The 10,998-nt window shown below is 37.1% G+C and overlaps 1 long non-coding RNA gene and 2 pseudogenes across 1 annotated transcript; 2 read left to right on the forward strand and 1 right to left on the reverse strand.

Annotated features, from left to right (window-relative positions):
• Nucleotides 1–2,797: 2,797 nt before the first annotated feature.
• LOC136200990 (uncharacterized) lies at nt 2,798–10,764 on the reverse strand. Its single transcript, XR_010673631.1, has 3 exons — nt 10,601–10,764; nt 3,911–4,012; nt 2,798–3,138 (listed from the first exon to the last, which is right to left on the reverse strand). It is a non-coding gene; the product is annotated as an uncharacterized lncRNA (long non-coding RNA).
• On the forward strand, nt 6,050–8,139 carry LOC136201254 (1-aminocyclopropane-1-carboxylate oxidase homolog 1-like; annotated as a pseudogene).
• Nucleotides 6,476–7,875, forward strand: LOC136235302 (pentatricopeptide repeat-containing protein At4g01030, mitochondrial-like; annotated as a pseudogene).
• Nucleotides 10,765–10,998: the final 234 nt, after the last annotated feature.

A 10,998-nucleotide genomic window follows, 5' to 3' on the forward strand; every position in this document is an offset into this window, starting at 1 on the left:
TACTATAAGAAAAATAAAAGAAGCAGTAAAAGTTCTCCCAAAATTAAGACTACCTAAAGATAATGATCAATTAGAATTATATACAGATGCTAGTGATATCGGGTGGGGAGCAGTACTCATCGCATATAGAAAAGAAGATATAGACAAAGAAACTCCTTTAATATGTGGCTATAGATCAGGAACTTGGAAACCCTCAGAGAAAAATTATCATATCAATGAAAAAGAATTACTAGCTGTTAAAAATGGAATTAAAGGATTTAGGTATCATTTGTTACCTATAGAATTTATCATAAGAACAGATAATACACAAGTAGGAGCATTTATCAGAAAGTTCAATAATTTGGGATAGATCAAGGGCCAAATGTGACCAAATAATAAGTCAGGGGCCAAATGATAAAATTTTGGATAGATCGTGGGTTAAATAGTGCTTTAAGCCTAATTTTATAATGTCATATTATTTAGTCATTGGATTAAGGGCCTGTTTGTTTTACCTACTGTTTGATGTTGCTGTTTGTTGTTTCGGCTTGTTATTTGCTGTTACGGTTTGCTGTTGCTGTTACGGTTTGCTGTTTTCTGTTAGAAAAAACTGTTTTTCCAAAAAGCAGAGATTCTCTACTTTTGTAAAAAGCTGCTTTTCGGGTATAAAAGGCAAACATGAGATCACTAACCAAACACTTAATGCTGCTTTTCAGATGTAAAAGACAAACAAGATGTCAGTAACCAAATACCTAAAACTCTTCCTTTTGAAGTGAAAAGACGAAAAATGAGCATGAAAATGAGCAACCAAACACCCCCTAAGTCTAATTAGATATTATAACTACATTTATAATAATAATAAAAAAAATCTAAATCTATTTGGCTCTCTAAACTAATGCTTCAAAGTCAATTAGAATCTTAAATTATCAAGATTATTAATCAGGTCTCTGAACTAAGTAAAAATCATCAATTAAATCATCATTCTAAATAAAAATATCAATTGAGTCCTCATTGAAAATCATTCGGTTGAACAGTTTTAGACCCTCTTCTCCAAACTCGTTTTGAACCAACATAGAGATTATTACGGTTTATATCAAATAGCCACAATTTCTGATTTTAGGATATGACGTGGATTCAATTAATGACTTTTGTTTGGTTCAAGGATCTGATTGGTGATTTTGATAGTTTAGGGTCCTAATTGACTTTAAATCTTTAGTTTACGGAGTCAAATGGATGTAATGTCAAAACATTACTATATATATAAACACACACACGCTCATGGCCCACGTCCAGAGCCGGTTCTGATAGATAGATATTTGATGCATATAAACAAGTTAACTGGTGTAAGATGTAAGATGTATATGAAGGAAAATAGACAAGCCTAGGTGCAGCGAAAATATAAAATTTTATCTATTTTATCTATTTCTCTTTTCCCAAGATCTGTTCTAATGATCTATCTATCATTACAAACGAAGTGCTCACAAGCTTCTTAACTGTTTTTCACGAACAATGAAAACAATAGAAAAGAAAACGGTTAGTAATCAACCAATGAATAGCAATCTAAATTGATTGTCTCTAAAGAAATCGACACGAGATCAAAGAGATAGTAAACGAAAGAAGTAATTTGATGAGTGGAGTTCGGAAGAATTTCTTCCCTTTTGTCTTAACTTGGCCGAATTCTATAGCCCTTATTGTTAGAAAATGGCTTTGGTGTGTTGAATAAAAATGGCTTTGAAAGTGTGGGGTATATTTGTCTTTAACCACTTTGCTCTCAAGAGCACTTTTACAATCCCACATGGGAAACTTATAACCCTTTGAGTGGGTATATATAGAATTGGGCTTTAGAAGCCTTTAAATTGTGTTAAGTGGTTTTTAGCAAATATACCACACGCGCGCACTCGCTCGTTCGCGCGACGCCCGACTGGACTGGGCCCGAATTTTATTTTATTTTTTATCCGTTTCAACTTCTTTGAATTTTTCTTCAACATTTTAATTAGTAAAAAACGGAGTGTATATGAACGTTCTAACGTTCATATTTCTATGGCCTATAAATACAATAAGTTTCCAGCTTTTCTACACACAGTTTTTTCATTCAATCTCTTCAATCAAACTTTGTGGGCATTTAAAATTACACTCTTGTTGTTCCATCATCTTCGACTTTGAGTGCACAAGTTCGAAGGTTTCTGTGTTAACCTTGGGGAGCGACCGGAATTACAGATTGCACCTCGGTCTGCCGAAATCGCTTTCAAGGCAGTGGCCACTAGTACAGAAATGGCCTATGGCCACGGTCGTTTACCCTCATTAGCCATGGTTTCACGACCGTGACCAAAAGAGGCGTGGCAAATGCTTGGAATCTTTAACCACGGTTGTTCGACCGTGACCAAAAGGGCATTAGGGTCGGTTTTTACATGTAACCGACTCTAATGTTTTATGTTTTGGCCATTGTTGTTACGAAAAACCGTGGCTAAAGGGGGGTCTTTAGCCACGGTCTTTCATAACAACCGACTCCAATGCCCTGATCATTAGAGTCGGTTGTAAAAGAACCATGGCTAATGATAAAAGCATTAGAGTCGGTTGTGGAAACAACCGACTCCAATGCTCTAATCATTAGAGTCGGTTGTTTTGTAACCATGGCTAACGTTATTTATATTAAAGTCGGTTGTTTTGCAACCGTGGCTAATGTTATTGTTTTTAACAATTTAAAATCTGCAGATTCAAATTAAACATGCTCTATTTTTTTGTATTACCGTAATTAACGGTAAACAAGATTTGTTATGCTCAATCATTTACCGTAACAAAAATTGATCCTGATGTATGACTGAAATTAAATGCAAAATGAATAAAAATGTACACAAATATAGGTAATTAATTAATCAAGAAATATTGATTCAATATTCACAGTATTTTCAAGTATTTAACCAACTGCATATTAATGTAAACACACAAAAAAAAAAAACTGAGATATACTAGTTCTCTATCATACTACTTAGACATGCTGATGTCAAAATGGCTATATTTCTTTGTTTCTTTTGATAAGTCACTAATCTAACTCAACTTCATATATTTCCCCGCATGAGCAGTATTTTCCTATCCATAAATCAAACTTTAATATAGTAAATACCTTCTTTTGATCCTGACACGCTTTTCAGTTTTCTCCATAACCTGATCCAAAACAAAAATTGAAGTATAATCAGCATTCCAAATGCTAATTGATAAACAAAAGAAAACGACAAAGACTATAGAGCATCGTGTATTTCAAGCTAAACATAGAGATGCAATTATTTAATACAAAAATAAATTCATGTGACAGTAACTTCTACGGACAAGTTAATACATATACCTTAATGCTTCAATTACGTGCAAATAATCTTCAGCAGACCCTAAATTCTAATACTACTTGCCCCCAGTCAATTCTCAGACGATCTATAACCGAAAAAAAGAGTCGATACTAGAGAATCCTTTGAAGAAAATTACACAATAACTATCATATTTCAGCAACCATGGAGGTGACATAGCCATGTGATAAATTGTGAAGAGGCAGCCAAATTAAGAGGGATAACAGCAATTAATATTGGACAAAGTGATGTATCTAGACATGCTTATGTTCATTCACTTATTGATACTGAGCAATGTAAATTGCTTTTTTTTGTTATGTATCTACCAGCTCCATCCGACTAAAAGGAAAACTCTAATGCTATCAAACACTGAACTCACTCTCTCTATGGTTTATTTATGCATAACTTTGGAGGAAAAGAAAATACAACCTGTTTCCCAATATTTCAGAAACAGAAAACCCGAGATCTGAAGTCTCATCTCTATCATTTTCTTCTAAAGCTAGTAGCTACCATAAGAAATATTACATTAAAACAATAATAATATAAACACAAACTTCGCAATAATAATGGCCTAAGAACAGTATTACATTACAACATACCTAATTCATGACGCAACATAAAAAGGACATAAACCGTGATGCCCAAATATCCAAAACCTCATTAAGCTCGTCCTCGGTATACGGTGAAGTTCTTCCAAAAACCTTATTAAGTAGAAAAGATAAAATGTAAATACATTATCCAAAAAGTGATATACATAAATAAGGATACAAATTAAAATATATACAACAAAACTTACATTTCTCTAACAGTGGAATGATCATGGGTGAAAGTGGAGGCAATTCTCCTAAGAAATTGGTGTGACAGGTTTTGGGTTGGTCAAGAGTGTATTTAGGTGGTAATTTAGGAGAGAGTGGGCAGGAAATTAAGATGAGAGTAGGAAGTGTTTTGACTATCACCTTTAAGCGTGTCTAAAGAAAGAGAGACAGAAAGAGGCGGACACATCTAATATTTGACTAGTTATCTTGAAGTAAATATCTCTAACAGTGGAATGATCATGGGTGAAAGTGGAGGCAATTCTCCTAAGAAATTGGTGTGACAGGTTTTGGGTTGGTCAAGAGTGTATTTAGGTGGTAATTTAGGAGAGAGTGGGCAGGAAATTAAGATGAGAGTAGGAAGTGTTTTGACTATCACCTTTAAGCGTGTCTAAAGAAAGAGAGACAGAAAGAGGCGGACACATCTAATATTTGACTAGTTATCTTGAAGTAAATATCTCTAACAGTGGAATGATCATGGGTGAAAGTGGAGGCAATTCTCCTAAGAAATTGGTGTGACAGGTTTTGGGTTGGTCAAGAGTGTATTTAGGTGGTAATTTAGGAGAGAGTGGGCAGGAAATTAAGATGAGAGTAGGAAGTGTTTTGACTATCACCTTTAAGCGTGTCTAAAGAAAGAGAGACAGAAAGAGGCGGACACATCTAATATTTGACTAGTTATCTTGAAGTAAATATCTCTAACAGTGGAATGATCATGGGTGAAAGTGGAGGCAATTCTCCTAAGAAATTGGTGTGACAGGTTTTGGGTTGGTCAAGAGTGTATTTAGGTGGTAATTTAGGAGAGAGTGGGCAGGAAATTAAGATGAGAGTAGGAAGTGTTTTGACTATCACCTTTAAGCGTGTCTAAAGAAAGAGAGACAGAAAGAGGCGGACACATCTAATATTTGACTAGTTATCTTGAAGTAAATATCTCTAACAGTGGAATGATCATGGGTGAAAGTGGAGGCAATTCTCCTAAGAAATTGGTGTGACAGGTTTTGGGTTGGTCAAGAGTGTATTTAGGTGGTAATTTAGGAGAGAGTGGGCAGGAAATTAAGATGAGAGTAGGAAGTGTTTTGACTATCACCTTTAAGCGTGTCTAAAGAAAGAGAGACAGAAAGAGGCGGACACATCTAATATTTGACTAGTTATCTTGAAGTAAATATCTCTAACAGTGGAATGATCATGGGTGAAAGTGGAGGCAATTCTCCTAAGAAATTGGTGTGACAGGTTTTGGGTTGGTCAAGAGTGTATTTAGGTGGTAATTTAGGAGAGAGTGGGCAGGAAATTAAGATGAGAGTAGGAAGTGTTTTGACTATCACCTTTAAGCGTGTCTACAGAAAGAGGCGGACACATGGGAATTGAAAGGAGAAAATGAGAGAGACACTCTTTCAGGACAGGAAGCATCAAACGATGAAAATGACCAATAACAACCTATACCCAGGCACCATTTCATTTCATTTCTTTTCTTTTCTTATTATACCCCACTTATTGGGCACTCTATATGACCGACCCCCCTCCCCTATTTATTCTACATCTACAAGCTACTGCTGTGTCTTCTTTTCTCTCTATGAAAAAAAAAACCCTTAAAAAGGACCCCATTCAAATACATTTATTAATTATCAGATGCAATATTGTTCGAAAGATTGTTTTAGTAACTGCAGTTCTTACCAAAGAAGAAAAAGGAGTGCTAAAGCTCACAGAGCGAAGTCCCACTAAGAAGTCAAAAGAACTTGGGGCATCATACAATAAGAAAGCTGCGGATAAAGCTTTGGGAAAGAATTCCTTCTTACATACAGGATAAGTAATGCTTTTACTTTAACAATAATGAATTCAGTCCTTTTTAGTTTATTTTTATTTTTATTTTGACCTCTACAAATTATAAAAAAAACTAAGACTCTAATGCTATGTTACTTGTGGGTGTGATTTATGTCTAGGTGGCACCACTTTGGGAATACAGTGTTGGAATTATTATCAGAAGGTCTAGGTTTGAAGGCAAACTACTTGAAAGAGATAGGTTGTGGTGAGGGACATGTCCTTTTAGGGCATTACTATCCAGCATGCCCACAGCAAGAATTAACATAGGGCACAACTCAGCATGCTGATAATGACTTTCTCACTGTTCTTCTGCAAGATCAAATTGGGGTCTTCAAGTTCTTCATCAGAATCAATGGATTAATGTCCCTCCCACTCTTGCTGCTCTTATCATTAACATCGGTGATCTTCTGCACTTTCGAAGATACTACTAGCTTGTGGAAAGGAGAGAGCTGTGGATGAAGGGAAGCAGATTAATGGGTATGTTATAAAACAACCACTTGAATCATCAAATTTGTTGATTTCCAATAACATCGGTGATCTTCTGCACTTTCGAAGATACTACTAGCTTGTGGAAAGGAGAGAGCTGTGGATGAAGGGAAGCAGATTGATGGGTATGTTATAAAACAACCACTTGAATCATCAAATTTGTTGATTTCCAATTCCTTGATTGGCATGTATTCTAGAAATGGGAAACTTAAACTCGCTAGAAAAGTATTTGATTCAATGAAAGAACATAACTTGTATTCATGGAATTCTATCACCTCAAGTTATGCTGCACTTGGTAACTTGAATGATGCTTGGATTCTATTTCAGCAGATGGGATCGTGCAGCGTAAAGCCGGATTTAGTAACTTGGAATTGCTTATTATCAGGCCATGCTGTTCATGGTTTCTATAATGAAGTCTTTATGATTTTAAGTAATATGCAAGTTTCAGGTTTTAGGCCGGATTCGAGCTCTATTACGAGTGTTCTTCAAGCTGTCGTTGAATTGAGAGACTTGAAAATGGGGAAAGAGATTCATGGCTATGTGATAAGAAATGAGCTTGACTATGATGTGTATGTTGGAACTTCATTGTTAGACATGTATGTCAAGTGTGATTGTTTAACCTTTCCTTGGGCAATTTTCGATAATATGAAGAACAAGAACGTTGTTGCTTGGAATTCATTAATAACAGGGTATGCATTCAAGGGGCTTTTTGAAGAAGCTAAAGCGTTGTTAACTAAAATGGAAGAAGAAGGAATTAGGGAGGACTTAGTTACGTGGAACAGTCTCATTTCTGTTTATGCAATTTGGGGCTACGATGAGGTAGCTTTGGGTGTGATTCAAGATGTGAAAAGATCAGGATTGACTCCAAATGTGGTTTCATGGACTGCCCTCATAACCGGCAGCTCACAGAACGGCAATTACAGAGAATCTCTACTATTTCATTCAAATGCAACGAGACGGTATTAAGCCTAACTCTGCCACTATATCTAGCTTACTCAGAACTTGTGGAGGCCTGTCTCTGTTACACAAGGGTAAAGAACTACATTGTGTCAGTTCAAAAAGTGGCATCATCTGAGATGTATACGTAGCCACATCACTCATTGACATGTACTGTAAAGCAGGCGACTTAAAGAGCGCCAGTAAAGTTTTCAGGAGAAGTAATAACAAAACATTGGCCTGCTGGAATTGCATGATCATGGGATTTGCTATATATGGCCTTGGAAGGGAGGCAATTTCACTGTTTGGTGAAATGAAAGGAGTAGGTATCGAGCCGGATTCCATAACCTTAACGGCATTGCTCTCTGCGTGCAAGAATTCGGGTTTAATAAGTGAAGGGTGGAATTTCCTTGATTATATGAACAAAATATTATGGCATAGTGCCAAGAATTGAGCATTACTCTTGCATGGTAGATCTTCTCGGAAGAGCCGGATATCTTGATGAAGCTTGGGACTTCATTTTGCAGCTAATATCAAATGATAAATTGATAAGCGTGGAGCACAGGGTATTGGCAAACCGTATAGGACCAAGAGTATCCGTGGCCACCTTTTTTAGCACAAATCTAGAATCAACACCAAGAATCTATGGACCTATCAAGGAACTGTTGTCTGAAGATAATCCTCCTAAGTATAGACAAACCACAGTCAAAGAGTACGCAACCTATTTCACAGCTAAAGGCCTTGATGGAACTTCTCCTTTGCTGCATTTTAAGCTCTGAGGTTTTGCAATAAAAAACTTTGCTTATTGGGGTGGTATAATAACTACTTGTCATGAAGCTTATCAATATGAGTCTCAACTCTCTTTACAATAAATTTAATATCATTACTTTGGATTGAATCCCATATGTTTTTCCTTTCTTATTCTTTATCTTCCAAAGCCATCCATCTAATGAGACAATTAATGGAGCACTATCGAAATAAGAAGAAAGACTTGCATATGGTTTTCATTGACTTTGAGAAAGCATATGATAAGGTACCAAGGGAAGTACTTTGGTGGGCCTTGATAAGGAAAGGCATTTCGCGGAAATATATTGACATCATAAAGGACATGTATGAGGGAGTATGCACGAGTGTACGTACTAGTGTTGGGAAGACTGAAGAGTTTCCTATTACGATTGGAGTGCATCAAGGTTCCGCACTAAGCCCATTTCTTTTTGCCATCGTTATGGATGAACTAACAAGTTCACTTCAAGATGGTATACCATGGTGCATGCTGTTTGCAGATGATATTGTGTTGGTTGATGAGACGAAAGAAGGAGTGGAGAGGAAGTTGGAACTATGGAGACAAACTCTAGAATCTAGAGGCTTTAAGTTGAGTCGAAGTAAGACAGAATATTTGGAGTGTAAGTTTAGCGGCCGTAGGGGTAGGGAGGCAGGGACAATCACCCTAGATGGGAGAGTTGTTCAGGCCTCGGATTGCTTCCGGTATTTAGGATCTATTATCCAAACGGATGGAGAAGTAGATGGAGATGTTGCTCATAGGATTAAAGCTGGTTGGTCGAAGTGGAAGAGTGCTACGGGTTTCCTTTGTGATCCCGGCATGCCTAATAGATTGAAGGGAAAATTCTACCGGACGGCAATTAGACCAGCATTGTTATATGGTACGGAGTGTTGGGCAGTGAAACACTGCCACATCCATAAGATGTCGGTGGCGGAGATGCGTATGTTGAGATGGATGTGTGGTCATACGAGAAAGGACCGGGTGCGTAATGAAATAATTAGGACAAAAGTAGGGGTCACATCTATTGAGAATAAAATGAGAGAAAACCGACTAAGGTGGTTTGGCCATGTGAGACGTAGAGCGCTTGATGCGCCGGTTAGGAGAACCGAAGAGTGGCAAAGGGATGTAGTGGTGAGGGGTAGGGGAAGACCTAAGCAAACTTGGAGGAGGGTGATCGAGAGTGATATGAGTTTACTGGGAATTGAGAAAAATATGGTAGTGGATAGGACGGAGTGGAGGGAGCGAATCTGTGTCGCTGACACGACTTGATTTTCACGGTTTTATATGATAGTTCATGTTAGCCAACCCCGAATCATTTCGGGACTAAGGCTTTGTTGTTGTTGTTGTTATTCTTTATCTTCCAAAGACGTCTAAATAATTGTAACTTGTAAGGTCTAATTTAAATTCAAGTTCTTTTAGGTGCCTATGAGTTTTCTAGTATTTTGATGTTCAGGTCTCTTAACCCCTTGGACCCATCATTTAATTTGATTCATAGCATTAGGAGGGTCCAACAAAACAAACAGTACTTATCTGCAACCTGTACCTAGTCCTATTGCTAAAACAAACAGGAATGTATTTGATTTTGTAAAATTGAGATTCTTAATCAATTTGCTAATGTACTTATCATCACGTTAAGATGTCTACATCTCCTTCATGCATGCTAGCTATCTGCTCTACCAATTTCATTAACCACCGTATTCTAACAAATGATCAGCTACTAGCACAGGTGTCAACCCCGTGGATGGGACGGGGATGTATTTCCCATTTCGTCTCTAACGTTTAGCAGAAAATTCCTGCTAAATGTTTTGAGAATTTTTCCATCCTCTTTACCTTCCGGTGTGTGTCATCATGAGTATCTGGAAATTGCAATCTCCAACCAAAAAACATATCATTAGCCAGTTATGCAAATAACCATTTTACTTATTAATTATTTTTTTTTTTTTGTCAAACATTAATACATGATTGGGTTTTACTAGGCGGACGGCTGGGCACGAAATTCAAGTGCATAGCGGAGTGATGAAAGTGAAATCATTATATCGAACTCCAAGGTTTGACATTACACTTTGGGTTTGACTCCTCAATCAAGGGGGTTAAGTGCGATGTCCTAAGTTTCAATTTTGCCCCTATAGTTTCTTCAGGGGACATTGATCCTGAAGCTGGAAACCAGAAGAAGAATACGAACAGGGACGAAACCAGAGCAATGAATACGAACAGGATGAAACCAGAAGATAGAACACGATATAACAATAAGAATGAAACAGGGATGAAACCACGGAACAAGAACACCAACAAACTCATAATAAACGAAACCGTAAGAAAGAACACAAAAAACGAATTCATAGGAAACCTATAAGATAGAACACGATATAATAATGAAGTTCAAATATTCTGATTTGAATAAATATTTCCAACAGTTCTTCAAGTTTTGGAAGAATAGAAAATCAAACTCATTCACGTACCTCTTTCCGTTGCTTCTGCCACAATAACAAAACCCAGTCAATGCCGATGAAACTTCAAACGAGCGGCTGCGGCTGTTTACGAGTAGAAACTAAACTCAATTTTCGACCCAAACAGGTAAAGGAGGAGAGCTGCTAATATTAGGCGCAAATAGAGAAAGAAGAAGGGGGAGAACAATAGGTTACGGTTGATTTTGAATCTTTAGAGTCGGTTTTTTAATTAACCGACTCTAAAGAGTAATTAGGGTCGGTTCTCAATGAACCGATGCCATTAACCCCAATAATTGGGGTTGGTTCTATCTGAATCGATGCTAATTACTGGCTCATTGGCTTCGGTTTATATTTAAACCGAGGCTAATTATTGGGTCATTAGCCTCGGTTTAAGAAGAACCGACACTAAT

Source organism: Euphorbia lathyris, chromosome 7, assembly GCF_963576675.1.
Source record: "Euphorbia lathyris chromosome 7, ddEupLath1.1, whole genome shotgun sequence".
Lineage (NCBI taxonomy): Eukaryota > Viridiplantae > Streptophyta > Magnoliopsida > Malpighiales > Euphorbiaceae > Euphorbia > Euphorbia lathyris.